The sequence below is a fragment of the Scyliorhinus torazame genome, chromosome 23, assembly GCF_047496885.1.
Source record: "Scyliorhinus torazame isolate Kashiwa2021f chromosome 23, sScyTor2.1, whole genome shotgun sequence".
Lineage (NCBI taxonomy): Eukaryota > Metazoa > Chordata > Chondrichthyes > Carcharhiniformes > Scyliorhinidae > Scyliorhinus > Scyliorhinus torazame.
In genome coordinates, this window is record NC_092729.1 from 69,851,988 (window position 1) to 69,879,971 (window position 27,984).

The following is a 27,984-nucleotide window of genomic DNA, read 5'->3' on the forward strand; positions in this document are numbered from 1 at the left end:
TCAAGACCTTCAAACCCATTTTGCAGTCTGTGAGCTAATCTTTTAACAATGTGGTCATTATTGCTGTGTTTTTCGAAAATATTTTCATTCCGATGAGGACGGACATAACAAAATACAAACAATCAGTCACAACACAAACAAAATACTATTCTCCACATTTGAGATTTATTCCTTTATTTCCATTAAACCTTTCCCCTCTTCCCTCCCCTTACCCACTGGCAACAAACAGATCTGTAAATAGAGACAAGAACAGCTTCCATCTCGTCCAGAACCCCCCACCTGAGCCACAAAGGGCTAACTTTAGTTTCTCAAGTTTAAGGAATTCCGCAATATCCCTCAACCATGTCGATATTTTTGGCGGATCTTCTGACTTCCCTTCCAATACAATTAGCCTCCGGGCGATCAATGTGGCAAAGGCCACCACATCGGCCCCGTCCTCATCTATTACTCCCGGTACTTCCGACACCCTTGAAATTGCCTCATGTGGTCCCAGTAATATTTGCACCTCCACAACTTTAGTTCCTGTTTTAAATAGCGAGAGCCAGAAGCCCAATAATCGTGGACGTGACCAGAAGATGTGGACGCGACCCTCGCCCTCGCTGCGTCCCTCGCCCTCGCTGCGTCCCTCTCTCTCGCTGCGTCCCTCTCCCTCGCTGCGACCCTCGCCCTCGCTGCGTCCCTCACTCTCGCTGTGTCCCTCGCTCTCGCTGCATCCCTCGCCCTCGCTGCGTCCCTCTCTCTCGCTGCGCCCCTCGCTCTCGCTGCATCCCTCTCCCTCGCTGCGACCCTCGCCCTCGCTGCGCCCCTCGCTCTCGCTGTGTCCCTCGCTCTCGCTGTGTCCCTCGCTCTCGCTGCGCCCCTCGCTCTCGCTGCGCCCCTCGCTCTCGCTGCGCCCCTCGCCCTCGCTGCGTCCCTCTCTCTCGCTGCGCCCCTCGCTCTCGCTGCGCCCCTCGCTCTCGCTGCGTCCCTCGCCCTCGCTGCGCCCCTCGCTCTCGCTGCGCCCCTCGCTCTCGCTGCGTCCCTCTCCCTCGTTGCGCCCCTCGCTCTCGCTGCGCCCCTCGCCCTCGCTGCGTCCCTCGCCCTCGCTGCGTCCCTCTCCCTCGCTGCGTCCCTCGCACTCGCTGCGACCCTCGCCCTCGCTGCGTCCCTCGCTCTCGCTGCGCCCCTCGCTGTCGCTGCGCCCCTCACTCTCGCGCCACTATTCCTCGCTGCGCCCCTCGCTCTCGCTGCGTCCCTCTCCCTCGCTGCACCCCTCGCTTTCACTGCGCCCCTCGCCCACGCTGAGACCCTCGCCCTCGCTGCGTCCCTCGCTCTCGCTGCGTCCCTCGCACTCGCTGCGACCCTCGCCCTCGCTGCGTCCCTCGCTCTCGCTGCGCCCCTCGCTGTCGCTGCGCCCCTCACTCTCGCGCCACTATTCCTCGCTGCGTCCCTCTCTCTCGCTGCGTCCCTCGATCTCGCTGCGTCCCTCTCCCTCGCAGCGTCCCTCGCTCTTGCTGCGCCCCTCGCTCTCGCTGCGCCCCTCGCTCTCGCTGCGTCCCTCGCTCTCGCTGCGTCCCTCGCTCTCGCTGCGTCCCTCGCACTCGCTGCGTCCCAGGCTTGGATAGGGTGCTCTTTCCAAGAGCAGGTGCAGACTCGACGGGCCGAATCGCCTCCTTCTGCACTTTAAATGCTATGATAAACTGTGATCGCTTTCTGTGCGTCCGCCGCTGTCTGTGTGTCCCTCGCTCTCAGTGTGTCCCTCGCGCTCTGTGTGTCCCTCGCTCTCTGTGTGTCCCTCGCTCTGTGTCTCCCTCGCTCTCTGTGCGTCCCTCGCTCTCTGTGCGTCCCTCGCTCTCTGTGCGTCCCTCGCTCTCTGTATGTCCCTCGCTCTCTGTGTTCCTCGCTCTCTGTGTCCCTCGCTGTCTGTGTCCCTCGCTGTCTGTGTCCCTCGCTCTCTTTGTGTCCCCGCTCTCTGTTTGTCCCTCGCTCTGTGTGTCCCTCGCTCTCTGTGTGTGTCCCTCGCTCTGTGCGTCCTTCGCTCTGTGTGTCCCTCGCTCTCTGTGTGTCCCTCGCTCTCTGTGTGTCCCACGCTTTCTGTGTGTCCCTCGCTCTCTGTGTGTGTCCCTCGCTCTGTGCGTCCCTCGCTCTCTGTGCGTCCCTTGCTCTCTGTGCGTCGCTCGCTCTCTGTGCGTCCCTCGCTCTCTGTGCGTCCCTCGCTCTCTCTGTGTCCCTCGCTCTCTCTGTGTCCCTCGCTCTGTGCGTCCCTCGCTCTCTGTGCGTCCCTCGCTCTCTGTGTGTCCCTCGGTCTCTCTGTGTCCCTCGCTCTCTGTGTGTCCCTCGCTCTCTGTGTGTCCCTCGCTCTCTGTGTGTCCCTCGCTCTCTGTGTGTCCCTCGCTCTGTGCGTCCCTCGCTCTGTGTGTCCATCGCTCTCTGCGTGTGTCCCTCGCTCTGTGCGTTCCTCGCTCTCTGTGTGTCCCTCGCTCTCTGTGTGTCCCTCGCTCTCTGTGTGTCCCTCGCTCTGTGCGTCCCTCGCTCTGTGTGTCCCTCGCTCTCTGTGTGTCACTCGCTCTGTGTGCGCCCATGCGCACGGTATCATTGTGGATAGCACAATTGCTTCACAGCTCCAGGGTCCCAGGTTCGAATCCGGATTGTGTCACTGTCTGTGCGGAGTCTGCAAATCCTCCCCGTGTGTGCGTGGGTTTCCTCCGGGTGCTCCGGTTTCCTCCCACAGTCCAAAGATGTGCAGGTTAGGTGGATTGGCCTTGATAAATTGCCCTTAGTGTCCAAAATTGCCCTTAGTGTTGGGTGGGGTTGCTGGGTCATGGGGATAGGGTGGGGGTGTGGGTTTGGATAGGGTGCTCTTTCCAAGAGGCGGTGCAGACACGACGGGCCGAATGGCCTCCTTATGCACTTTAAATTCTCTGATAAACTGTGATCGCTCTCTGTGCGTCCGCCGCTGTCTGTGTGTCGCTCGCTCTCTGTGTGCCCCTTGCTCTGTGTGTGCCTCGCTCTCTGTGCGTCCCTCGCTCACTGTGTGTCCCTCGCTCTCTGTGTATCCCTCGCTCTGTGTGTCCCTCGCTCTCTGTGTGTCCCTTGCTCTGTGTGTCCCTTGCTCTCTGTGTGTCCCTCGCTCTCTGTGCGCCCCTCGCTCTCTGTGTATCCCTCGCTGTCTGTGCGTCCCTCGCTCTCTGTGTGTCCCTCGCTCTCTGTGTATCCCTTGCTCTGTGTGTCCCTCGCTCTGTGTGTCCCTAGCTCTTTGTGTGTCCCTCGCTCTCTGTGTGTCCCTCGCACTCTGTGTGTCCCTCGCTCTCTGTGTATCCCTCGCTCTCTGTGTGTCCTTCGCTCTGTGCGTCCCTCGCTCTCTGTGTCCCTCGCTCTCTGTGTGTCACTCGCACTCTGTTTGTCCCTCGCTCTGTGCGTCCCTCGGTCTGTGTGTCCCTCGCTCTGTGTGTCCCTCGCTCTTTGTGTGTCCCTCGCTCTCTGTTGTCCCTCGCTCTCTGTGTATCCCTCGCTCTCTGTGTGTCCCTCGCTCTGTGCGTCCCTCGCTCTCTGTGTCCCTCGCTCTCTGTGTGTCACTCGCTCTCTGTTTGTCCCTCGCTCTGTGCGTCCCTTGCTCTCTGTGTCCCTCGCTCTCTGTGTGTCACTCGCTCTCTGTTTGTCCCTCGCTCTCTGTGCGTCCCTCGCTCTGTGTGTCCCTCGCTAATTGTGTCCCTCGCTCTATGTGTCACTCGCTCTCTGTGTGTCCCTAAATACCTGTGTGTCCCTCGCTCTCTGTGAGTCCCTCTCTCTCTGATTGTGTCCCTCGCTCTGTGCGTCCCTTGCTCTCTGTGTGTCCCTCGCTCGCTGTGTGTCCCTCGTTCTCTGTGTGTCCCTCGCTCTCTGTATGTCTCTCGCTCTCTGTGTGTCCCTCGCTCTCTGTGTGTCCCTCGCTCTCTGTGTGTCCCTCGCTCTCTGTGTGTCCCTCGCTCTGTGTGCCCCTCGCTCTCGCTGTGTCCCTCGCTCTCACTGTGTCCCTCGCTCTCAGTGTGTCCCTCGCTCTCTGTGTGTCCCTCGCTCTCTGTGTGTCCCTGACTCTCTGTGTGTGCCTCGCTCTCTGTGTGTCCCTCGCTCTCTGTGTGTCCCTCGCTCTCTGTGTGTCACTCGCTCTGTGCGTCCCTCGCTCTCTGTGCGTCCCTCGCTCTCTGTGCGTCCCTCGCTCTCTGTGAATCCCTCGCTCTCTGTGTGCCCCTCGCTCTCTGTGTGCCCCTCGCTCTCTGTGTGTCCCTCGCTCTCTGTGCGTCCCTCGCTCTCTGTGTGTCCCTCGCTCTCTGTGTGTCCCTCGCTCTCTGTGTGTCCCTCGCTCTCTATGTGCCTCGCTCTCTGTGTGTCCCTCTCTATCTGTGCGTACCTTGCAATCTGTGTGTCCCTCGCTCTCTGTGTGTCCCTCGCTCTGTGTGTGTGTCCCTCGCGCTTTGTGTGTCCCTCGTTCACTGTGTTTATCCCTCGCTCTGTGTGTGTCCCTCACTCTCTATGTATGTCCCTCGCTCTCTGTGTGTCCCTCGCTCTCTGTGTGTCCCTCGCTCTCTATATGTCCCTCGCTCTCTGTGTGTCCCTCGCTCTCTGTGTGTCCCTCGCTCTCTGTGTGTCCCTCGCTCTGTATGCCCCTCGCTCTCGCTGTGTCCCTCGCTCTCGCTGTGTCCCTCGCTCTCTGTGTGTCCCTCGCTCTCTGTGTGTCCCTCGCTCTCTGTGTGTCTCACGCTCTCTGAGTGTCCCTCGTTCTCTGTGTGTGTCCCTCGCTATCTGTGTGTCCCAGCTCTCTGTGTGTCCCTCGCTCTCTGTGTGTCCCTCGCTCTCTGTGTGTCCCTCGCTCTCTGTGTGTCCCCCGGTCTCTGTGTGTCCCTCGCTCTCTGTGTGTCCCTCGCTCTCTGTGTGTCCCTCGCTCTCTGTGTGTGTCCCTCGCTCTCTGTGTGTCCCCCGGTCTCTGTGTGTCCCTCGCTCTCTGTGTGTCCCTCGCTCTCTGTGTGTCCCTCGCTCTCTGTGTGTCCCTCGATCTCTGTGTGTCCCTCTCTCTCTGTGTGTCCCCCGCTCTCTGTGTGCCCCTCGCTCTCTGTGTGTCCCTCGCTCTCTGTGCGTCCCTCGCTCTCTGTGTGTCCCTCTCTATCTGTGCGTACCTTGCAATCTGTGTGTCCCTCGCTCTCTGTGTGTCCCTCGCTCTGTGTGTGTGTCCCTCGCGCTTTGTGTGTCCATCGTTCACTGTGTTTATCCCTCGCTCTGTATGTGTCCCTCACTCTCTATGTATGTCCCTCGCTCTCTGTGTGTCCCTCGCTCTCTGTGTGTCCCTCGCTCTCTATATGTCCCTCGCTCTCTGTGTGTCCCTCGCTCTCTGAGTGTCCCTCGCTCTCTGTGTGTCCCTCGCTCTGTGTGCCCCTCGCTCTCGCTGTGCCCTCTCTCTCGCTGTGTCCCTCGCTCTCTGTGTGTCCCTCGCTCTCTGTGTGTCCCTCGCTCTCTGTGTGTCTCTCGCTCTCTGAGTGTCCCTCGCTCTCTGTGTGTGTCCCTCGCTATCTGTGTGTCCCAGCTCTCTGTGTGTCCCTCGCTCTCTGTGTGTCCCTCGCTCTCTGTGTGTCCCTCGCTCTCTGTGTGTCCCCCGGTCTCTGTGTGTCCCTCGCTCTCTGTGTGTCCCTCGCTCTCTGTGTGTCCCTCGCTCTCTGTGTGTGTCCCTCGCTCTCTGTGTGTCCCCCGGCCTCTGTGTGTCCCTCGCTCTCTGTGTGTCCCTCGCTCTCTCTGTGTCCCTCGCTCTCTGTGTGTCCCTCGAATTCTGTGTGTCCCTCGCTCTCTGTGTGTCCCTCGCTCTCTGTGTGTCCCTCGCTCTCTGTGTGTGTCCCTCGCTCTCTGTGTGTCCCTCGCTCTCTGTGTGTCCCTCGCTCACTCTGTGTCCCTCGCGCTCTGTGTGTCCCTCACTCTCTGTGTCCCTCATTCTCTCTGTCCCTCGCTCTCTGTGTCTCTCACTCTCTGTGTGTCCCTCGCTGTCTGTGTGTCCCCCGCTCACTGTGTGTCCCAGCTCTCTGTGTGTGTCCCTCGCTCTCTGTGTCTCTCACTCTCTGTGTGTCCCTCGCTGTCTGTGTGTCCCTCGATCTCTGTGTATCTCGCTCTCTGTGTGTCCCTCGCTCTCTGTGTGTCCCTCGCTCTCTGTGTGTCCCTCGCTCTCTGTGTGTCCCTCGCTCTCTGTGTGTCCCTCGCTCTCTATGTCCCTCGCTCTCTGTGTGCCCCTCGCTCTCTGTGTGTCCCTCGCTCTCTGTGTGTCCCTCGCTCTCAGTATCTCCCTCGCTCTTTGTGTGTCCCTCGCTCTCTGTTTGTCCCTCGCTCTGTGCGTCCCTTGCTCTCTGTGTCCCTCGCTCTCTGTGTGTCACTCGCTCTCTGTTTGTCCCTCGCTCTCTGTGCGTCCCTCGCTCTGTGTGTCCCTCGCTAATTGTGTCCCTCGCTCTATGTGTCACTCGCTCTCTGTGTGTCCCTAAATACCTGTGTGTCCCTCGCTCTCTGTGAGTCCCTCTCTCTCTGATTGTGTCCCTCGCTCTGTGCGTCCCTTGCTCTCTGTGTGTCCCTCGCTCGCTGTGTGTCCCTCGTTCTCTGTGTGTCCCTCGCTCTCTGTGTGTCTCTCGCTCTCTGTGTGTCCCTCGCTCTCTGTGTGTCCCTCGCTCTCTGTGTGTCCCTCGCTCTCTGTGTGTCCCTCGCTCTGTGTGCCCCTCGCTCTCGCTGTGTCCCTCGCTCTCACTGTGTCCCTCGCTCTCAGTGTGTCCCTCGCTCTCTGTGTGTCCCTCGCTCTCTGTGTGTCCCTGACTCTCTGTGTGTGCCTCGCTCTCTGTGTGTCCCTCGCTCTCTGTGTGTCCCTCGCTCTCTGTGTGTCACTCGCTCTGTGCGTCCCTCGCTCTCTGTGCGTCCCTCGCTCTCTGTGCGTCCCTCGCTCTCTGTGAATCCCTCGCTCTCTGTGTGCCCCTCGCTCTCTGTGTGCCCCTCGCTCTCTGTGTGTCCCTCGCTCTCTGTGCGTCCCTCGCTCTCTGTGTGTCCCTCGCTCTCTGTGTGTCCCTCGCTCTCTGTGTGTCCCTCGCTCTCTATGTGCCTCGCTCTCTGTGTGTCCCTCTCTATCTGTGCGTACCTTGCAATCTGTGTGTCCCTCGCTCTCTGTGTGTCCCTCGCTCTGTGTGTGTGTCCCTCGCGCTTTGTGTGTCCCTCGTTCACTGTGTTTATCCCTCGCTCTGTGTGTGTCCCTCACTCTCTATGTATGTCCCTCGCTCTCTGTGTGTCCCTCGCTCTCTGTGTGTCCCTCGCTCTCTATATGTCCCTCGCTCTCTGTGTGTCCCTCGCTCTCTGTGTGTCCCTCGCTCTCTGTGTGTCCCTCGCTCTGTATGCCCCTCGCTCTCGCTGTGTCCCTCGCTCTCGCTGTGTCCCTCGCTCTCTGTGTGTCCCTCGCTCTCTGTGTGTCCCTCGCTCTCTGTGTGTCTCACGCTCTCTGAGTGTCCCTCGTTCTCTGTGTGTGTCCCTCGCTATCTGTGTGTCCCAGCTCTCTGTGTGTCCCTCGCTCTCTGTGTGTCCCTCGCTCTCTGTGTGTCCCTCGCTCTCTGTGTGTCCCCCGGTCTCTGTGTGTCCCTCGCTCTCTGTGTGTCCCTCGCTCTCTGTGTGTCCCTCGCTCTCTGTGTGTGTCCCTCGCTCTCTGTGTGTCCCCCGGTCTCTGTGTGTCCCTCGCTCTCTGTGTGTCCCTCGCTCTCTGTGTGTCCCTCGCTCTCTGTGTGTCCCTCGATCTCTGTGTGTCCCTCTCTCTCTGTGTGTCCCTCGCTCTCTGTGTGCCCCTCGCTCTCTGTGTGTCCCTCGCTCTCTGTGCGTCCCTCGCTCTCTGTGTGTCCCTCTCTATCTGTGCGTACCTTGCAATCTGTGTGTCCCTCGCTCTCTGTGTGTCCCTCGCTCTGTGTGTGTGTCCCTCGCGCTTTGTGTGTCCATCGTTCACTGTGTTTATCCCTCGCTCTGTATGTGTCCCTCACTCTCTATGTATGTCCCTCGCTCTCTGTGTGTCCCTCGCTCTCTGTGTGTCCCTCGCTCTCTATATGTCCCTCGCTCTCTGTGTGTCCCTCGCTCTCTGAGTGTCCCTCGCTCTCTGTGTGTCCCTCGCTCTGTGTGCCCCTCGCTCTCGCTGTGCCCTCTCTCTCGCTGTGTCCCTCGCTCTCTGTGTGTCCCTCGCTCTCTGTGTGTCCCTCGCTCTCTGTGTGTCTCTCGCTCTCTGAGTGTCCCTCGCTCTCTGTGTGTGTCCCTCGCTATCTGTGTGTCCCAGCTCTCTGTGTGTCCCTCGCTCTCTATGTGTCCCTCGCTCTCTGTGTGTCCCTCGCTCTCTGTGTGTCCCCCGGTCTCTGTGTGTCCCTCGCTCTCTGTGTGTCCCTCGCTCTCTGTGTGTCCCTCGCTCTCTGTGTGTGTCCCTCGCTCTCTGTGTGTCCCCCGGCCTCTGTGTGTCCCTCGCTCTCTGTGTGTCCCTCGCTCTCTCTGTGTCCCTCGCTCTCTGTGTGTCCCTCGAATTCTGTGTGTCCCTCGCTCTCTGTGTGTCCCTCGCTCTCTGTGTGTCCCTCGCTCTCTGTGTGTGTCCCTCGCTCTCTGTGTGTCCCTCGCTCTCTGTGTGTCCCTCGCTCACTCTGTGTCCCTCGCGCTCTGTGTGTCCCTCACTCTCTGTGTCCCTCATTCTCTCTGTCCCTCGCTCTCTGTGTCTCTCACTCTCTGTGTGTCCCTCGCTGTCTGTGTGTCCCCCGCTCTCTGTGTGTCCCAGCTCTCTGTGTGTGTCCCTCGCTCTCTGTGTCTCTCACTCTCTGTGTGTCCCTCGCTGTCTGTGTGTCCCTCGATCTCTGTGTATCTCGCTCTCTGTGTGTCCCTCGCTCTCTGTGTGTCCCTCGCTCTCTGTGTGTCCCTCGCTCTCTGTGTGTCCCTCGCTCTCTATGTCCCTCGCTCTCTGTGTGCCCCTCGCTCTCTGTGTGTCCCTCGCTCTCTGTGTGTCCCTCGCTCTCAGTATCTCCCTCGCTCTTTGTGTGTCCCTCGCTCTCTGTTTGTCCCTCGCTCTGTGCGTCCCTTGCTCTCTGTGTCCCTCGCTCTCTGTGTGTCACTCGCTCTCTGTTTGTCCCTCGCTCTCTGTGCGTCCCTCGCTCTGTGTGTCCCTCGCTAATTGTGTCCCTCGCTCTATGTGTCACTCGCTCTCTGTGTGTCCCTAAATACCTGTGTGTCCCTCGCTCTCTGTGAGTCCCTCTCTCTCTGATTGTGTCCCTCGCTCTGTGCGTCCCTTGCTCTCTGTGTGTCCCTCGCTCGCTGTGTGTCCCTCGTTCTCTGTGTGTCCCTCGCTCTCTGTGTGTCTCTCGCTCTCTGTGTGTCCCTCGCTCTCTGTGTGTCCCTCGCTCTCTGTGTGTCCCTCGGTCTCTGTGTGTCCCTCGCTCTGTGTGCCCCTCGCTCTCGCTGTGTCCCTCGCTCTCACTGTGTCCCTCGCTCTCAGTGTGTCCCTCGCTCTCTGTGTGTCCCTCGCTCTCTGTGTGTCCCTGACTCTCTGTGTGTGCCTCGCTCTCTGTGTGTCCCTCGCTCTCTGTGTGTCCCTCGCTCTCTGTGTGTCACTCGCTCTGTGCGTCCCTCGCTCTCTGTGCGTCCCTCGCTCTCTGTGCGTCCCTCGCTCTCTGTGAATCCCTCGCTCTCTGTGTGCCCCTCGCTCTCTGTGTGCCCCTCGCTCTCTGTGTGTCCCTCGCTCTCTGTGCGTCCCTCGCTCTCTGTGTGTCCCTCGCTCTCTGTGTGTCCCTCGCTCTCTGTGTGTCCCTCGCTCTCTATGTGCCTCGCTCTCTGTGTGTCCCTCTCTATCTGTGCGTACCTTGCAATCTGTGTGTCCCTCGCTCTCTGTGTGTCCCTCGCTCTGTGTGTGTGTCCCTCGCGCTTTGTGTGTCCCTCGTTCACTGTGTTTATCCCTCGCTCTGTGTGTGTCCCTCACTCTCTATGTATGTCCCTCGCTCTCTGTGTGTCCCTCGCTCTCTGTGTGTCCCTCGCTCTCTATATGTCCCTCGCTCTCTGTGTGTCCCTCGCTCTCTGTGTGTCCCTCGCTCTCTGTGTGTCCCTCGCTCTGTATGCCCCTCGCTCTCGCTGTGTCCCTCGCTCTCGCTGTGTCCCTCGCTCTCTGTGTGTCCCTCGCTCTCTGTGTGTCCCTCGCTCTCTGTGTGTCTCACGCTCTCTGAGTGTCCCTCGTTCTCTGTGTGTGTCCCTCGCTATCTGTGTGTCCCAGCTCTCTGTGTGTCCCTCGCTCTCTGTGTGTCCCTCGCTCTCTGTGTGTCCCTCGCTCTCTGTGTGTCCCCCGGTCTCTGTGTGTCCCTCGCTCTCTGTGTGTCCCTCGCTCTCTGTGTGTCCCTCGCTCTCTGTGTGTGTCCCTCGCTCTCTGTGTGTCCCCCGGTCTCTGTGTGTCCCTCGCTCTCTGTGTGTCCCTCGCTCTCTGTGTGTCCCTCGCTCTCTGTGTGTCCCTCGATCTCTGTGTGTCCCTCTCTCTCTGTGTGTCCCTCGCTCTCTGTGTGCCCCTCGCTCTCTGTGTGTCCCTCGCTCTCTGTGCGTCCCTCGCTCTCTGTGTGTCCCTCTCTATCTGTGCGTACCTTGCAATCTGTGTGTCCCTCGCTCTCTGTGTGTCCCTCGCTCTGTGTGTGTGTCCCTCGCGCTTTGTGTGTCCATCGTTCACTGTGTTTATCCCTCGCTCTGTATGTGTCCCTCACTCTCTATGTATGTCCCTCGCTCTCTGTGTGTCCCTCGCTCTCTGTGTGTCCCTCGCTCTCTATATGTCCCTCGCTCTCTGTGTGTCCCTCGCTCTCTGAGTGTCCCTCGCTCTCTGTGTGTCCCTCGCTCTGTGTGCCCCTCGCTCTCGCTGTGCCCTCTCTCTCGCTGTGTCCCTCGCTCTCTGTGTGTCCCTCGCTCTCTGTGTGTCCCTCGCTCTCTGTGTGTCTCTCGCTCTCTGAGTGTCCCTCGCTCTCTGTGTGTGTCCCTCGCTATCTGTGTGTCCCAGCTCTCTGTGTGTCCCTCGCTCTTGTGTGTCCCTCGCTCTCTGTGTGTCCCTCGCTCTCTGTGTGTCCCCCGGTCTCTGTGTGTCCCTCGCTCTCTGTGTGTCCCTCGCTCTCTGTGTGTCCCTCGCTCTCTGTGTGTGTCCCTCGCTCTCTGTGTGTCCCCCGGCCTCTGTGTGTCCCTCGCTCTCTGTGTGTCCCTCGCTCTCTCTGTGTCCCTCGCTCTCTGTGTGTCCCTCGAATTCTGTGTGTCCCTCGCTCTCTGTGTGTCCCTCGCTCTCTGTGTGTCCCTCGCTCTCTGTGTGTGTCCCTCGCTCTCTGTGTGTCCCTCGCTCTCTGTGTGTCCCTCGCTCACTCTGTGTCCCTCGCGCTCAGTGTGTCCCTCACTCTCTGTGTCCCTCATTCTCTCTGTCCCTCGCTCTCTGTGTCTCTCACTCTCTTTGTGTCCCTCGCTGTCTGTGTGTCCCCCGCTCTCTGTGTGTCCCAGCTCTCTGTGTGTGTCCCTCGCTCTCTGTGTCTCTCACTCTCTGTGTGTCCCTCGCTGTCTGTGTGTCCCTCGATCTCTGTGTATCTCGCTCTCTGTGTGTCCCTCGCTCTCTGTGTGTCCCTCGCTCTCTGTGTGTCCCTCGCTCTCTGTGTGTCCCTTGATCTCTGTGTGTCCCTCGCTCTCTGTGTGTCCCTCGCTCTCTATGTCCCTCGCTCTCTGTGTGCCCCTCGCTCTCTGTGTGTCCCTCGCTCTCTGTGTGTCCCTCGCTCTCAGTATCTCCCTCGCTCTTTGTGTGTCCCTCGCTCTCTGTCTGTTCCTCTCTCTCTGTGTGTCCCTCGCTCTCTGTGTCCCTCGCTCTCTGTGTGTGTCCCTCGTTCTCTGTTTGTATCCCTCACTCTCTGCGTGTCCCTCGCTCTCAGTATCACCCTCGATCTTTGTGTGTCCCGCGCTCTCTGTTTGTCCCTCGCTCTCTGTGTGTCCCTCGCTCTCTGTGTGTCCCTCGCTCTCAGTATCAGCCTCGATCTTTGTGTGTCCCGCGCTCTCTGTGTGTCCCTCGCTCTCTGTGTCCCTCGCTCTCTGTGCGCCCCTCGCTCTCTGTGTGTCCCTCGCTCTGTGTGTCCCTCGCTCTCAGTATCACCCTCGATCTTTGTGTGTCCCGCGCTCTCTGTGTGTCCCTCGCTCTCTGTGTGTCCCTCGCTCTCTGTGTCGCTCACTCTCAGTATGTCCCTCGCTGTCTGTGTGTCCCTCGCTCTCTGTGTATCTCGCTCTCTGTGTGTCCCTCGCTCTCTGTGTGTCCCTCGCTCTCTGTGTGTCCCTTGATCTCTGTGTGTCCCTCGCTCTCTGTGTTTCCCTCGCTCTCTGTGTCCCTCGCTCTCTGTGTGCCCCTCGCTCTCTGTGTGTTCCTCGCTCTCTGTGTGTCTCCCGCTCTCTGTGTGTCCCCCGCTGTCTGTGTGTCCCCCGCTGTCTGTGTGTCCCTCGCACTCTGTGTGTCCCTCGCTCTCTGTGTGTCCCTCGCTCTCTGTGTGTCCCTCGCTCTCTGTGCGTCCCTCGCTCTGTGTGTGTCCCTCGCTATCTGTGTGTCCCTCGCTCTCTGTGCGTCCCTCGCTCTCTGTGCGTCCCTCACTCTCTGTGTGTCCCTCGCTCTCTGTGCGTCCCTCGCTCTCTGTGTATCCCTCGCTCTCTGTGTATCCCTCGCTCTGTGTGTCCCTCGCTCTCTGTGTGTCCCTCGCTCTCTGTGTGTCCCTCGCTCTCTGTGTGTGTCCCTCGCTCTCTGTGTGTCCCCCGGTCTCTGTGTGTCCCTCGCTCTCTGTGTGTCCCTCGCTCTCTGTGTGTCCCTCGCTCTCTGTGTGTCCCTCGATCTCTGTGTGTCCCTCTCTCTCTTTGTGTCCCTCGCTCTCTGTGTGCCCCTCGCTCTCTGTGTGTCCCTCGCTCTGTGTGCGTCCCTCGCTCTCTGTGTCCCTCGCTCTCTGTGTGTCCCTCGCTCTCTGTGTGTCCCTCGCTCTCTATGTGCCTCGCTCTCTGTGTGTCCCTCTCTATCTGTGCGTACCTTGCAATCTGTGTGTCTCTCGCTCTCTGTGTGTCCCTCGCTCTGTGTGTGTGTCCCTCGCGCTTTGTGTGTCCCTCGTTCACTGTGTTTATCCCTCGCTCTGTGTGTGTCCCTCACTCTCTATGTATGTCCCTCGCTCTCTGTGTGTCCCTCGCTCTCTGTGTGTCCCTCGCTCTCTATATGTCCCTCGCTCTCTGTATGTCCCTCGCTCTCTGAGTGTCCCTCGCTCTCTGTGTGTCCCTCGCTCTGTGTGCCCCTCGCTCTCGCTGTGCCCTCGCTCTCGCTGTGTCCCTCGCTCTCTGTGTGTCCCTCGCTCTCTGTGTGTCCCTCGCTCTCTGTGTGTCTCTCGCTCTCTGAGTGTCCCTCGCTCTCTGTGTGTGTCCCTCGCTATCTGTGTGTCCCAGCTCTCTGTGTGTCCCTCGCTCTCTGTGTGTCCCTCGCTCTCTGTGTGTCCCTCGCTCTCTGTGTGTCCCCCGGTCTCTGTGTGTCCCTCGCTCTCTGTGTGTCCCTCGCTCTCTGTGTGTCCCTCGCTCTCTGTGTGTGTCCCTCGCTCTCTGTGTGTCCCCCGGTCTCTGTGTGTCCCTCGCTCTCTGTGTGTCCCTCGCTCTCTGTGTGTCCCTCGCTCTCTGTGTGTCCCTCGAATTCTGTGTGTCCCTCTCTCTCTGTGTGTCCCTCGCTCTCTGTGTGTCCCTCGCTCTCTGTGTGTCCCTCGCTCTCTGTGTGTGTCCCTCGCTCTCTGTGTGTCCCTCGCTCTCTGTGTGTCCCTCGCTCACTCTGTGTCCCTCGCGCTCTGTGTGTCCCTCACTCTCTGTGTCCCTCATTCTCTGTGTCCCTCGCTCTCTGTGTCTCTCGCCCTGTCCGTCCCTCGCCCTGTGCGTCCCTCGCTCTCTCTGTCCCTCGCTCTCTGTGTCTCTCACTCTCTGTGTGTCCCTCGCTGTCTGTGTGTCCCCCGCTCTCTGTGTGTCCCAGCTCTCTGTGTGTGTACCTCGCTCTCTGTGTCTCTCACTCTCTGTGTGTCCCTCGCTGTCTGTGTGTCCCTCGATCTCTGTGTATCTCGCTCTCTGTGTGTCCCTCGCTCTCTGTGTGTCCCTCGCTCTCTGTGTGTCCCTTGATCTCTGTGTGTCCCTCGATCTCTGTGTGTCCCTCGCTCTCTATGTCCCTCGCTCTCTGTGTGCCCCTCGCTCTCTGTGTGTCCCTCGCTCTCTGTTTGTCCCTCACTCTCAGTATCTCCCTCGCTCTTTGTGTGTCCCTCACTCTCTGTGTGTTCCTCTCTCTCTGTGTGTCCCTCGCTCTCTGTGTCCCTCGCTCTCTGTGTGTGTCCCTCGTTCTCTGTTTGTATCCCTCACTCTCTGCGTGTCCCTCGCTCTCAGTATCACCCTCGATCTTTGTGTGTCCCGCGCTCTCTGTGTGTCCCTCGCTCTCTGTGTGTCCCTCGCTCTCAATATCAGCCTCGATCTTTGTGTGTCCCGCGCTCTCTGTGTGTCCCTCGCTCTCTGTGTCCCTCGCTCTCTGTGCGCCCCTCGCTCTCTGTGTGTCCCTCGCTCTGTGTGTCCCTCGCTCTCAGTATCACCCTCGATCTTTGTGTGTCCTGCGCTCTCTGTGTGTCCCTCGCTCTCTGTGTGTCCCTCGCTCTCTGTGTCGCTCACTCTCAGTGTGTCCGTCGCTGTCTGTGTGTCCCTCGCTCTCTGTGTATCTCGCTCTCTGTGTGTCCCTCGCTCTCTGTGTGTCCCTCGCTCTCTGTGTGTCCCTTGATCTCTGTGTGTCCCTCGCTCTCTGTGTTTCCCTCGCTCTCTGTGTCCCTCGCTCTCTGTGTGCCCCTCGCTCTCTGTGTGTTCCTCGCTCTCTGTGTGTCTCCCGCTCTCTGTGTGTCCCCCGCTGTCTGTGTGTCCCCCGCTGTCTGTGTGTCCCTCGCACTCTGTGTGTCCCTCGCTCTCTGTGTGTCCCTCGCTCTCTGTGTGTCCCTCGCTCTCTATGTCCCTCGCTCTCTGTGTGCCCCTCGCTCTCTGTGTGTCCCTCGCTCTCTGTGTGTCCCTCGCTCTCAGTATCTCCCTCGCTCTTTGTGTGTCCCTCGCTCTCTGTGTGTTCCTCTCTCTCTGTGTGTCCCTCGCTCTCTGTGTCCCTCGCTCTCTGTGTGTGTCCCTCGTTCTCTGTTTGTATCCCTCACTCTCTGCGTGTCCCTCGCTCTCAGTATCACCCTCGATCTTTGTGTGTCCCGCGCTCTCTGTTTGTCCCTCGCTCTCTGTGTGTCCCTCGCTCTCTGTGTGTCCCTCGCTCTCAGTATCAGCCTCGATCTTTGTGTGTCCCGCGCTCTCTGTGTGTCCCTCGCTCTCTGTGTCCCTCGCTCTCTGTGCGCCCCTCGCTCTCTGTGTGTCCCTCGCTCTGTGTGTCCCTCGCTCTCAGTATCACCCTCGATCTTTGTGTGTCCCGCGCTCTCTGTGTGTCCCTCGCTCTCTGTGTGTCCCTCGCTCTCTGTGTCGCTCACTCTCAGTGTGTCCCTCGCTGTCTGTGTGTCCCTCGCTCTCTGTGTATCTCGCTCTCTGTGTGTCCCTCGCTCTCTGTGTGTCCCTCGCTCTCTGTGTGTCCCTTGATCTCTGTGTGTCCCTCGCTCTCTGTGTTTCCCTCGCTCTCTGTGTCCCTCGCTCTCTGTGTGCCCCTCGCTCTCTGTGTGTTCCTCGCTCTCTCTGTGTCTCCCGCTCTCTGTGTGTCCCCCGCTGTCTGTGTGTCCCCCGCTGTCTGTGTGTCCCTCGCACTCTGTGTGTCCCTCGCTCTCTGTGTGTCCCTCGCTCTCTGTGTGTCCCTCGCTCTGTGTGTGTCCCTCGCTCTCTGTGTGTCCCTCGCTCTCTGTGCGTCCCTCGCTCTCTGTGCGTCCCTCACTCTCTGTGTGTCCCTCGCTCTCTGTGCGTCCCTCGCTCTCTGTGTATCCCTCGCTCTCTGTGTATCCCTCGCTCTGTGTGTCCCTCGCTCTCTGTGTGTCCCTCGCTCTCTGTGTGTCCCTCGCTCTCTGTGTGTGTCCCTCGCTCTCTGTGTGTCCCCCGGTCTCTGTGTGTCCCTCGCTCTCTGTGTGTCCCTCGCTCTCTGTGTGTCCCTCGCTCTCTGTGTGTCCCTCGATCTCTGTGTGTCCCTCTCTCTCTTTGTGTCCCTCGCTCTCTGTGTGCCCCTCGCTCTCTGTGTGTCCCTCGCTCTCTGTGCGTCCCTCGCTCTCTGTGTCCCTCGCTCTCTGTGTGTCCCTCGCTCTCTGTGTGTCCCTCGCTCTCTATGTGCCTCGCTCTCTGTGTGTCCCTCTCTATCTGTGCGTACCTTGCAATCTGTGTGTCTCTCGCTCTCTGTGTGTCCCTCGCTCTGTGTGTGTGTCCCTCGCGCTTTGTGTGTCCCTCGTTCACTGTGTTTATCCCTCGCTCTGTGTGTGTCCCTCACTCTCTATGTATGTCCCTCGCTCTCTGTGTGTCCCTCGCTCTCTGTGTGTCCCTCGCTCTCTATATGTCCCTCGCTCTCTGTGTGTCCCTCGCTCTCTGAGTGTCCCTCGCTCTCTGTATGTCCCTCGCTCTGTGTGCCCCTCGCTCTCGCTGTGCCCTCGCTCTCGCTGTGTCCCTCGCTCTCTGTGTCCCTCGCTCTCTGTGTGTCCCTCGCTCTCTGTGTGTCTCTCGCTCTCTGAGTGTCCCTCGCTCTCTGTGTGTGTCCCTCGCTATCTGTGTGTCCCAGCTCTCTGTGTGTCCCTCGCTCTCTGTGTGTCCCTCGCTCTCTGTGTGTCCCTCGCTCTCTGTGTGTCCCCCGGTCTCTGTGTGTCCCTCGCTCTCTGTGTGTCCCTCGCTCTCTGTGTGTCCCTCGCTCTCTGTGTGTGTCCCTCGCTCTCTGTGTGTCCCCCGGTCTCTGTGTGTCCCTCGCTCTCTGTGTGTCCCTCGCTCTCTGTGTGTCCCTCGAATTCTGTGTGTCCCTCTCTCTCTGTGTGTCCCTCGCTCTCTGTGTGTCCCTCGCTCTCTGTGTGTCCCTCGCTCTTTGTGTGTGTCCCTCGCTCTCTGTGTGTCCCTCGCTCTCTGTGTGTCCCTCGCTCACTCTGTGTCCCTCGCGCTCTGTGTGTCCCTCACTCTCTGTGTCCCTCATTCTCTGTGTCCCTCGCTCTCTGTGTCTCTCGCCCTGTCCGTCCCTCGCCCTGTGCGTCCCTCGCTCTCTCTGTCCCTCGCTCTCTGTGTCTCTCACTCTCTGTGTGTCCCTCGCTGTCTGTGTGTCCCCCGCTCTCTGTGTGTCCCAGCTCTCTGTGTGTGTCCCTCGCTCTCTGTGTCTCTCACTCTCTGTGTGTCCCTCGCTGTCTGTGTGTCCCTCGATCTCTGTGTATCTCGCTCTCTGTGTGTCCCTCGCTCTCTGTGTGTCCCTCGCTCTCTGTGTGTCCCTTGATCTCTGTGTGTCCCTCGCTCTCTGTGTGTCCCTCGCTCTCTATGTCCCTCGCTCTCTGTGTGCCCCTCGCTCTCTGTGTGTCCCTCGCTCTCTGTTTGTCCCTCACTCTCAGTATCTCCCTCGCTCTTTGTGTGTCCCTCACTCTCTGTGTGTTCCTCTCTCTCTGTGTGTCCCTCGCTCTCTGTGTCCCTCGCTCTCTGTGTGTGTCCCTCGTTCTCTGTTTGTATCCCTCACTCTCTGCGTGTCCCTCGCTCTCAGTATCACCCTCGACCTTTGTGTGTCCCGCGCTCTCTGTGTGTCCCTCGCTCTCTGTGTGTCCCTCGCTCTCTGTGTGTCCCTCGCTCTCAGTATCAGCCTCGATCTTTGTGTGTCCCGCGCTCTCTGTGTGTCCCTCGCTCTCTGTGTCCCTCGCTCTCTGTGCGCCCCTCGCTCTCTGTGTGTCCCTCGCTCTGTGTGTCCCTCGCTCTCAGTATCACCCTCGATCTTTGTGTGTCCTGCGCTCTCTGTGTGTCCCTCGCTCTCTGTGTGTCCCTCGCTCTCTGTGTCGCTCACTCTCAGTGTGTCCCTCGCTGTCTGTGTGTCCCTCGCTTTCTGTGTATCTCGCTCTCTGTGTGTCCCTCGCTCTCTGTGTGTCCCTCGCTCTCTGTGTGTCCCTTGATCTCTGTGTGTCCCTCGCTCTCTGTGTTTCCCTCGCTCTCTGTGTCCCTCGCTCTCTGTGTGCCCCTCGCTCTCTGTGTGTTCCTCGCTCTCTGTGTGTCTCCCGCTCTCTGTGTGTCCCCCGCTGTCTGTGTGTCCCCCGCTGTCTGTGTGTCCCTCGCACTCTGTGTGTCCCTCGCTCTCTGTGTGTCCCTCGCTCTCTGTGTGTCCCTCGCTCTGTGTGTGTCCCTCGCTCTCTGTGTGTCCCTCGCTCTCTGTGCGTCCCTCGCTCTCTGTGCGTCCCTCACTCTCTGTGTGTCCCTCGCTCTCTGTGCGTCCCTCGCTCTCTGTGTATCCCTCGCTCTCTGTGTATCCCTCGCTCTGTGTGTCCCTCTCTCTTTGTGTGTCCCTCGCGCTCTGTGTGTCCCTCGCTCTCTGTGTGTCCCACGCTCTGTGTGGGTCCCTCGCTCTGTGTGTGTCCCTCGCTCTCTGTGTGTCCCTCGCTCTCTGTGCGTCCCTCGCTCTCTGTGCGTCCCTCACTCTCTGTGTGTCCCTCGCTCTCTGTGCGTCCCTCGCTCTCTGTGTATCCCTCGCTCTCTGTGTATCCCTCGCTCTGTGTGTCCCTCGCTCTCTGTGTGTCCCTCGCTCTCTGTGTGTCCCTCGCTCTCTGTGTGTGTCCCTCGCTCTCTGTGTGTCCCCCGGTCTCTGTGTGTCCCTCGCTCTCTGTGTGTCCCTCGCTCTCTGTGTGTCCCTCGCTCTCTGTGTGTCCCTCGATCTCTGTGTGTCCCTCTCTCTCTTTGTGTCCCTCGCTCTCTGTGTGCCCCTCGCTCTCTGTGTGTCCCTCGCTCTCTGTGCGTCCCTCGCTCTCTGTGTCCCTCGCTCTCTGTGTGTCCCTCGCTCTCTGTGTGTCCCTCGCTCTCTATGTGCCTCGCTCTCTGTGTGTCCCTCTCTATCTGTGCGTACCTTGCAATCTGTGTGTCTCTCGCTCTCTGTGTGTCCCTCGCTCTGTGTGTGTGTCCCTCGCGCTTTGTGTGTCCCTCGTTCACTGTGTTTATCCCTCGCTCTGTGTGTATCCCTCACTCTCTATGTATGTCCCTCGCTCTCTGTGTGTCCCTCGCTCTCTGTGTGTCCCTCGCTCTCTATATGTCCCTCGCTCTCTGTGTGTCCCTCGCTCTCTGAGTGTCCCTCGCTCTCTGTGTGTCCCTCGCTCTGTGTGCCCCTCGCTCTCGCTGTGCCCTCGCTCTCGCTGTGTCCCTCGCTCTCTGTGTGTCCCTCGCTCTCTGTGTGTCCCTCGCTCTCTGTGTGTCTCTCGCTCTCTGAGTTTCCCTCGCTCTCTGTGTGTGTCCCTCGCTATCTGTGTGTCCCAGCTCTCTGTGTGTCCCTCGCTCTCTGTGTGTCCCTCGCTCTCTGTGTGTCCCTCGCACTCTGTGTGTCCCCCGGTCTCTGTGTGTCCCTCGCTCTCTGTGTGTCCCTCGCTCTCTGTGTGTCCCTCGCTCTCTGTGTGTGTCCCTCGCTCTCTGTGTGTCCCCCGGTCTCTGTGTGTCCCTCGCTCTCTGTGTGTCCCTCGCTCTCTGTGTGTCCCTCGCTCTCTGTGTGTCCCTCGAATTCTGTGTGTCCCTCTCTCTCTGTGTGTCCCTCGCTCTCTGTGTGTCCCTCGCTCTCTGTGTGTCCCTCGCTCTTTGTGTGTGTCCCTCGCTCTCTGTGTGTCCCTCGCTCTCTGTGTGTCCCTCGCTCACTCTGTGTCCCTCGCGCTCTGTGTGTCCCTCACTCTCTGTGTCCCTCATTCTCTGTGTCCCTCGCTCTCTGTGTCTCTCGCCCTGTCCGTCCCTCGCCCTGTGCGTCCCTCGCTCTCTCTGTCCCTCGCTCTCTGTGTCTCTCACTCTCTGTGTGTCCCTCGCTGTCTGTGTGTCCCCCGCTCTCTGTGTGTCCCAGCTCTCTGTGTGTGTCCCTCGCTCTCTGTGTCTCTCACTCTCTGTGTGTCCCTCGCTGTCTGTGTGTCCCTCGATCTCTGTGTATCTCGCTCTCTGTGTGTCCCTCGCTCTCTGTGTGTCCCTCGCTCTCTGTGTGTCCCTTGATCTCTGTGTGTCCCTCGCTCTCTGTGTGTCCCTCGCTCTCTATGTCCCTCGCTCTCTGTGTGCCCCTCGCTCTCTGTGTGTCCCTCGCTCTCTGTTTGTCCCTCACTCTCAGTATCTCCCTCGCTCTTTGTGTGTCCCTCACTCTCTGTGTGTTCCTCTCTCTCTGTGTGTCCCTCGCTCTCTGTGTCCCTCGCTCTCTGTGTGTGTCCCTCGTTCTCTGTTTGTATCCCTCACTCTCTGCGTGTCCCTCGCTCTCAGTATCACCCTCGATCTTTGTGTGTCCCGCGCTCTCTGTGTGTCCCTCGCTCTCTGTGTGTCCCTCGCTCTCTGTGTGTCCCTCGCTCTCAGTATCAGCCTCGATCTTTGTGTGTCCCGCGCTCTCTGTGTGTCCCTCGCTCTCTGTGTCCCTCGCTCTCTGTGCGCCCCTCGCTCTCTGTGTGTCCCTCGCTCTGTGTGTCCCTCGCTCTCAGTGTCACCCTCGATCTTTGTGTGTCCTGCGCTCTCTGTGTGTCCCTCGCTCTCTGTGTGTCCCTCGCTCTCTGTGTCGCTCACTCTCAGTGTGTCCCTCGCTGTCTGTGTGTCCCTCGCTCTCTGTGTATCTCGCTCTCTGTGTGTCCCTCACTCTCTGTGTGTCCCTCGCTCTCTGTGTGTCCCTTGATCTCTGTGTGTCCCTCGCTCTCTGTGTTTCCCTCGCTCTCTGTGTCCCTCGCTCTCTGTGTGCCCCTCGCTCTCTGTGTGTTCCTCGCTCTCTGTGTGTCTCCCGCTCTCTGTGTGTCCCCCGCTGTTTGTGTGTCCCCCGCTGTCTGTGTGTCCCTCGCACTCTGTGTGTCCCTCGCTCTCTGTATGTCCCTCGCTCTCTGTGTGTCCCTCGCTCTCTGTGTGTCCCTCGCTCTGTGTGTGTCCCTCGCTCTCTGTGTGTCCCTCGCTCTCTGTGCGTCCCTCGCTCTCTGTGCGTCCCTCACTCTCTGTGTGTCCCTCGCTCTCTGTGCGTCCCTCGCTCTCTGTGTATCCCTCGCTCTCTGTGTATCCCTCGCTCTGTGTGTCCCTCTCTCTTTGTGTGTCCCTCGCGCTCTGTGTGTCCCTCGCTCTCTGTGTATCCCTAGCTCTCTGTGTCCCTCGATCTCTGTGTCTCCCTCGCTCTCTGTGTGTCCCTCGTTCTCTGTGTGTCCCTCGCTCTCTGTGTGTCCCTCGCTTTCTGTGCGCCCCTCTCTCTCTGCGTGTCCCTCGCTCTCTGTGTGACCCTCGCTCTCTGTGTGTCCCTCGCTCTCTGTGTGTCCCTCGCTCTCTGTGTGTGTCCCTCGCTCTCTGTGTGTCCCTCGCTCTCTGTGTGTCCCTCGCTCACTCTGTGTCCCTCGCGCTCTGTGTGTCCCTCACTCTCTGTGTCCCTCATTCTCTGTGTCCCTCGCTCTCTGTGTCTCTCGCCCTGTCCGTCCCTCGCCCTGTGCGTCCCTCGCTCTCTCTGTCCCTCGCTCTCTGTGTCTCTCACTCTCTGTGTGTCCCTCGCTGTCTGTGTGTCCCCCGCTCTCTGTGTGTCCCAGCTCTCTGTGTGTGTCTCTCGCTCTCTGTGTCTCTCACTCTCTGTGTGTCCCTCGCTGTCTGTGTGTCCCTCGATCTCTGTGTATCTCGCTCTCTGTGTGTCCCTCGCTCTCTGTGTGTCCCTCGCTCTCTGTGTGTCCCTCGCTCTCTGTGTGTCCCTTGATCTCTGTGTGTCCCTCGCTCTCTGTGTGTCCCTCGCTCTCTATGTCCCTCGCTCTTTGTGTGTCCCTCGCTCTCTGTGTGTTCCTCTCTCTCTGTGTGTCCCTCGCTCTCTGTGTCCCTCGCTCTCTGTGTGTCCCTCGCTCTCTATGTCCCTCGCTCTTTGTGTGTCCCTCGCTCTCTGTGTGTTCCTCTCTCTCTCTGTGTCCCTTGATCTCTGTGTGTCCCTCGCTCTCTGTGTGTCCCTCGCTCTCTATGTCCCTCGCTCTTTGTGTGTCCCTCGCTCTCTGTGTGTCCCTCGATCTCTGTGTATCTCGCTCTCTGTGTCCCTCGCTCTCTGTGTGTCCCTCGCTCTCTGTGTGTCCCTCGCTCTCTGTGTGTCCCTTGATCTCTGTGTGTCCCTCGCTCTCTGCGTGTCCCTCGCTCTCAGTATCTCCCTCGCTCTTTGTGTGTCCCTCGCTCTCTGTGTGTTCCTCTCTCTCTGTGTGTCCCTCGCTCTCTGTGTCCCTCGCTCTCTGTGTGTGTCCCTCGTTCTCTGTTTGTATCCCTCACTCTCTGCGTGTCCCTCGCTCTCAGTATCACCCTCGATCTTTGTGTGTCCCGCGCTCTCTGTGTGTCCCTCGCTCTCTGTGTGTCCCTCGCTCTCTGTGTGTCCCTCGCTCTCAGTATCAGCCTCGATCTTTGTGTGTCCCGCGCTCTCTGTGTGTCCCTCGCTCTCTGTGTCCCTCGCTCTCTGTGCGCCCCTCGCTCTCTGTGTGTCCCTCGCTCTGTGTGTCCCTCGCTCTCAGTATCACCCTCGATCTTTGTGTGTCCCAAGCTCTCTGTGTGTCCATCGCTCTCTGTGTGTCCCTCGCTCTCTGTGTCGCTCACTCTCAGTGTGTCCCTCGCTGTCTGTGTGTCCCTCGCTCTCTGAGTATCTCGCTCTCTGTGTGTCCCTCGCTCTCTGTGTGTCCCTCGCTCTCTGTGTGTCCCTTCATCTCTGTGTGTCCCTCGCTCTCTGTGTTTCCCTCGCTCTCTGTGTCCCTCGCTCTCTGTGTGCCCCTCGCTCTCTGTGTGTTCCTCGCTCTCTGTGTGTCTCCCGCTGTCTGTGTGTCCCTCGCTCTCTGTGTGTCCCCCGCTGTCTGTGTGTCCCCCGCTGTCTGTGTGTCCCTCGCACTCTGTGTGTCCCTCGCTCTCTGTGTGTCCCTCGCTCTCTGTGTGTCCCTCGCTCTGTGTGTGTCCCTCGCTCTCTGTGTGTCCCTCGCTCTCTGTGCGTCCCTCGCTCTCTGTGCGTCCCTCACTCTCTGTGTGTCCCTCGCTCTCTGTGCGTCCCTCGCTCTCTGTGTAACCCTCGCTCTCTGTGTATCCCTCGCTCTGTGTGTCCCTCGCTCTCTGTGTGTCCCTCGCTCTCTGTGTCCTTCGATCTCTGTGTGTCCCTCTCTCTCTGTGTGTCCCTCGCTCTCTGTGTGCCCCTCGCTCTCTGTGTGTCCCTCGCTCTCTGTGCGTCCCTCGCTCTCTGTGTGTCCCTCGCTCTCTGTGTGTCCCTCGCTCTCTGTGTGTCCCTCGCTCTCTATGTGCCTCGCTCTCTGTGTGTCCCTCTCTATCTGTGCGTACCTTGCAATCTGTGTGTCCCTCGCTCTCTGTGTGTCCCTCGCTCTGTGTGTGTGTCCCTCGCGCTTTGTGTGTCCCTCGTTCACTGTGTTTATCCCTCGCTCTGTGTGTGTCCCTCACTCTCTATGTATGTCCCTCGCTCTCTGTGTGTCCCTCGCTCTCTGTGTGTCCCTCGCTCTCTATATGTCCCTCGCTCTCTGTGTGTCCCTCGCTCTCTGAGTGTCCCTCGCTCTTTGTGTGTCCCTCGCTCTGTGTGCCCCTCGCTCTCGCTGTGCCCTCGCTCTCGCTGTGTCCCTCGCTCTCTGTGTGTCCCTCGCTCTCTGTGTGTCCCTCGCTCTCTGTGTGTCTCTCGCTCTCTGAGTGTCCCTCGCTCTCTGTGTGTGTCCCTCGCTATCTGTGTGTCCCAGCTCTCTGTGTGTCCCTCGCTCTCTGTGTGTCCCTCGCTCTCTGTGTGTCCCTCGCTCTCTGTGTGTGTCCCTCGCTCTCTGTGTGGCCCCCGGTCTCTGTGTATCCCTCGCTCTGTGTGTTCCTCGCTCTCTGTGTGTCCCTCGCTCTCTGTGTGTCCCTCGAATTCTGTGTGTCCCTCTCTCTCTGTGTGTCCCTCGCACTGTGTGTGTCCCTCGCTCTCTGTGTGTCCCTCGCTCTCTGTGCGTCCCTCGCTCTCTGTGCGTCCCTCACTCTCTGTGTGTCCCTCGCTCTCTGTGCGTCCCTCGCTCTCTGTGTATCCCTCGCTCTCTGTGTATCCCTCGCTCTGTGTGTCCCTCTCTCTTTGCGTGTCCCTCGCGCTCTGTGTGTCCCTCGCTCTCTGTGTATCCCTAGCTCTCTGTGTCCCTCGATCTCTGTGTCTCCCTCGCTCTCTGTGTGTCCCTCGTTCTCTGTGTGTCCCTCGCTCTCTGTGTGTCCCTCGCTTTCTGTGCGCCCCTCTCTCTCTGCGTGTCCCTCGCTCTCTGTGTGTCCCTCGCTCTCTGTGCGTCCCTCGATCTCTGTGTGTCCCTCGCTCTCTGTGTGTGTCCATCCGTCTGTGCGTCCCTCGCTCTCTGTGTGTCCCTCGCTCTGTGTGTGTGTCCCGCGCTTTCTTTGTGTGTCCCTTGCTTTCTGTGCGTCCCTCGCTCTGTGTGTCCTTTGCTCTCTGTGTGTCCCTCGCTCTCAGTGTGTCCCTCGCTCTCTGTGTGTCCCTCGCTCTCTGTGCATCCCTCGCTCTCTGTGCGCCCCTCGCTCACTGTGCGTCCCTCGCTCTCTGTTTGTCCCTCGCTCTGTGTGTGTGTCCCTCGCTCTGTGTGTCCCACGCTCTGTGTGTCCCTCGCTCTCTGTGTGTCCCTAGCTCTCTGTGTGTCCCTGGCTCTCTGAGTGTGTCCCTTGCTCTGTGTGTCCCTCGATCTCTGTGTGTCCCTCGCTCTTTGTGTGTCCCTCGCTCTTTGTGTGTCCCTCGCTCTCTGTGTGTCCCTCGCCCTCTGTGTGTCCCTCGCTCTCTGTGCGTCCCTCGCGCTCTGTGGGTCCCTAGCTCTCTGTGTGTCCCTCGCTCTCTGTGTGTGTCCCTCGCTCTGTGTGTCCCTCGCTCTCTGTGTGTCCCTCGCTCTCTGTGTGTCCCTCGCTCTCTGTGTGTCCCTCGCTCTCTGTGCGTCCATCGCTCTCTTTGTGACCCTCGCTCTGTGTGTGTGTCCCTCGCTCTGTGTGTCCCTCGCTCTGTGTGTCCCTCGCTCTTTGTGTGTCCCTAGCTCTCTTTGTGTCCCTCGCTCTCTGTGTGTGTCCCTCGCTCTGTGGGTCCCTCGCTCTCTGTGTGTCCCTCGCTCTTTGTGTGTCCCTCGCTCTTTGTGTGTCCCTCGCTATCTGTGTGTCCCTCGCTCTCTGTGTGTCCCTCGCTCTCTGTGCGTCCCTCACGCTCTGTGGGTCCCTCGCTCTCTGTGTGTCCCTCGCTCTCTGTGTGTCCCTCGCTCTCTGTGTGTCCCTCGCTCTCTGTGTGTCCCTCGCTCTCTGTGTTTCCCTCGCTCTTTGTGTGTCCCTCGCTCTCTGTGTGTCCCTCGCTCTCTGTGTGTCCCTCGCTCTCTGTGTGTCCCTCGCTCTCTGTGTGCCCCTCGCTCTCTGTGTGTCCCTCGCTCTGTGTGTCCCTCGCTCTCTGTGTGTCCCTCGCTCTCTGTGTCCCTCGCTCTCTGTGTGTGTCCCTCGTTCTCTGTTTGTATCCCTCACTCTCTGCGTGTCCCTCGCTCTCAGTATCACCCTCGATCTTTGTGTGTCCCGCGCTCTCTGTGTGTCCCTCGCTCTCTGTGTGTCCCTCGCTCTCTGTGTGTCCCTCGCTCTCAGTATCACCCTCGATCTTTGTGTGTCCCGCACTCTCTGTGTGTCCCTCGCTCTCTGTGTGTCCCTCGCTCTCTGTGTCGCTCACTCTCAGTGTGTCACTCGCTGTCTGTGTGTCCCTCGCTCTCTGAGTATCTCGCTCTCTGTGTGTCCCTCGCTCTCTGTGTGTCCCTCGCTCTCTGTGTGTCCCTTGATCTCTGTGTGTCCCTCGCTCTCTGTGTTTCCCTCGCTCTCTGTGTCCCTCGCTCTCTGTGTGCCCCTCGCTCTCTGTGTGTTCCTCGCTCTCTGTGTGTCTCCCGCTCTCTGTGTGTCCCCCGCTGTCTGTGTGTCCCCCGCTGTCTGTGTGTCCCTCGCATTCTGTGTGTCCCTCGCTCTCTGTGTGTCCCTCGCTCTCTGTGTGTCCCTCGCTCTCTGTGTGTCCCTCGCTCTGTGTGTGTCCCTCGCTCTCTGTGTGTCCCTCGCTCTCTGTGCGTCCCTCGCTCTCTGTGCGTTCCTCACTCTCTGTGTGTCCCTCGCTCTCTGTGCGTCCCTCGCTCTCTGTGTATCCCTCGCTCTCTGTGTATCCCTCGCTCTGTGTGTCCCTCGCTCTCTGTGTGTCCCTCGCTCTCTGTGTGTCCCTCACTCTCTGTGTGTGTCCCTCGCTCTCTGTGTGTCCCCCGGTCTCTGTGTGTCCCTCGCTCTCTGTGTGTCCCTCGCTCTCTGTGTGTCCCTCGCTCTCTGTGTGTCCCTCGATCTCTGTGTGTCCCTCTCTCTCTGTGTGTCCCTCGCTCTCTGTGTGCCCCTCGCTCTCTGTGTGTCCCTCGCTCTCTGTGCGTCCCTCGCTCTCTGTGTGTCCCTCGCTCTCTGTGTGTCCCTCGCTCTCTGTGAGTCCCTCGCTCTCTATGTGCCTCGCTCTCTGTGTGTCCCTCTCTATCTGTGCGTACCTTGCAATCTGTGTGTCCCTCGCTCTCTGTGTGTCCCTCGCTCTGTGTGTGTGTCCCTCGCGCTTTGTGTGTCCCTCGTTCACTGTGTTTATCCCTCGCTCTGTGTGTGTCCCTCACTCTCTATGTATGTCCCTCGCTCTCTGTGTGTCCCTCGCTCTCTGTGTGTCCCTCGCTCTCTATATGTCCCTCGCTCTCTGTGTGTCCCTCGCTCTCTGAGTGTCCCTCGCTCTCTGTGTGTCCCTCGCTCTGTGTGCCCCTCGCTCTCGCTGTGCCCTCGCTCTCGCTGTGTCCCTCGCTCTCTGTGTGTCCCTCGCTATCTGTGTGTCCCAGCTCTCTGTGTGTCCCTCGCTCTCTGTGTGTGCCTCGCTCTCTGTGTGTCCCTCGCTCTCTGTGTGTGTCCCTCGCTCTCTGTGTGGCCCCCGGTCTCTGTGTGTCCCTCGCTCTCTGTGTGTCCCTCGCTCTCTGTGTGTCCCTCGCTCTCTGTGTGTCCCTCGAATTCTGTGTGTCCCTCGCTCTCTGTGTGTCCCTCGTTCTCTGTGTGCCCCTCGCTCTCTGTGTGTCCCTCGCTTTCTGTGCGCCCCTCTCTCTCTGCGTGTCCCTCGCTCTCTGTGTGTCCCTCGCTCTCTGTGTGTCCCTCGCTCTCTGTGTGTGTCCATCCGTCTGTGCGTCCCTCGCTCTCTGTGTGTCCCTCGCTCTGTGTGTGTGTCCCGCGCTTTCTTTGTGTGTCCCTTGCTTTCTGTGCGTTCCTCGCTCTGTGTGTCCCTCGCTCTCTGTGCATCCCTCGCTCTCTGTGCGCCCCTCGCTCACTGTGCGTCCCTCGCTCTCTGTGTGTCCCTCGCTCTGTGTGTGTGTCCCTCGCTCTGTGTGTCCCACGCTCTGTGTGTCCCTCGCTCTCTGTGTGTCCCTAGCTCTCTGTGTGTCCCTGGCTCTCTGAGTGTGTCCCTCGCTCTGTGTGTCCCTCGATCTCTGTGTGTCCCTCGCTCTTTGTGTGTCCCTCGCTCTTTGTGTGTCCCTCGCTCTCTGTGTGTCCCTCGCCCTCTGTGTGTCCCTCGCTCTCTGTGCGTCCCTCGCGCTCTGTGGGTCCCTAGCTCTCTGTGTGTCCCTCGCTCTCTGTGTGTGTCCCTCGCTCTGTGTGTCCCTCGCTCTCTGTGTGTCCCTCGCTCTCTGTGTGTCCCTCGCTCTCTGTGCGTCCATCGCTCTCTTTGTGTCCCTCGCTCTGTGTGTGTGTCCCTCGCTCTGTGTGTCCCTCGCTCTGTGTGTCCCTCGCTCTTTGTGTGTCCCTAGCTCTCTTTGTGTCCCTCGCTCTCTGTGTGTGTCCCTCGCTCTATGGGTCCCTCGCTCTCTGTGTGTCCCTCGC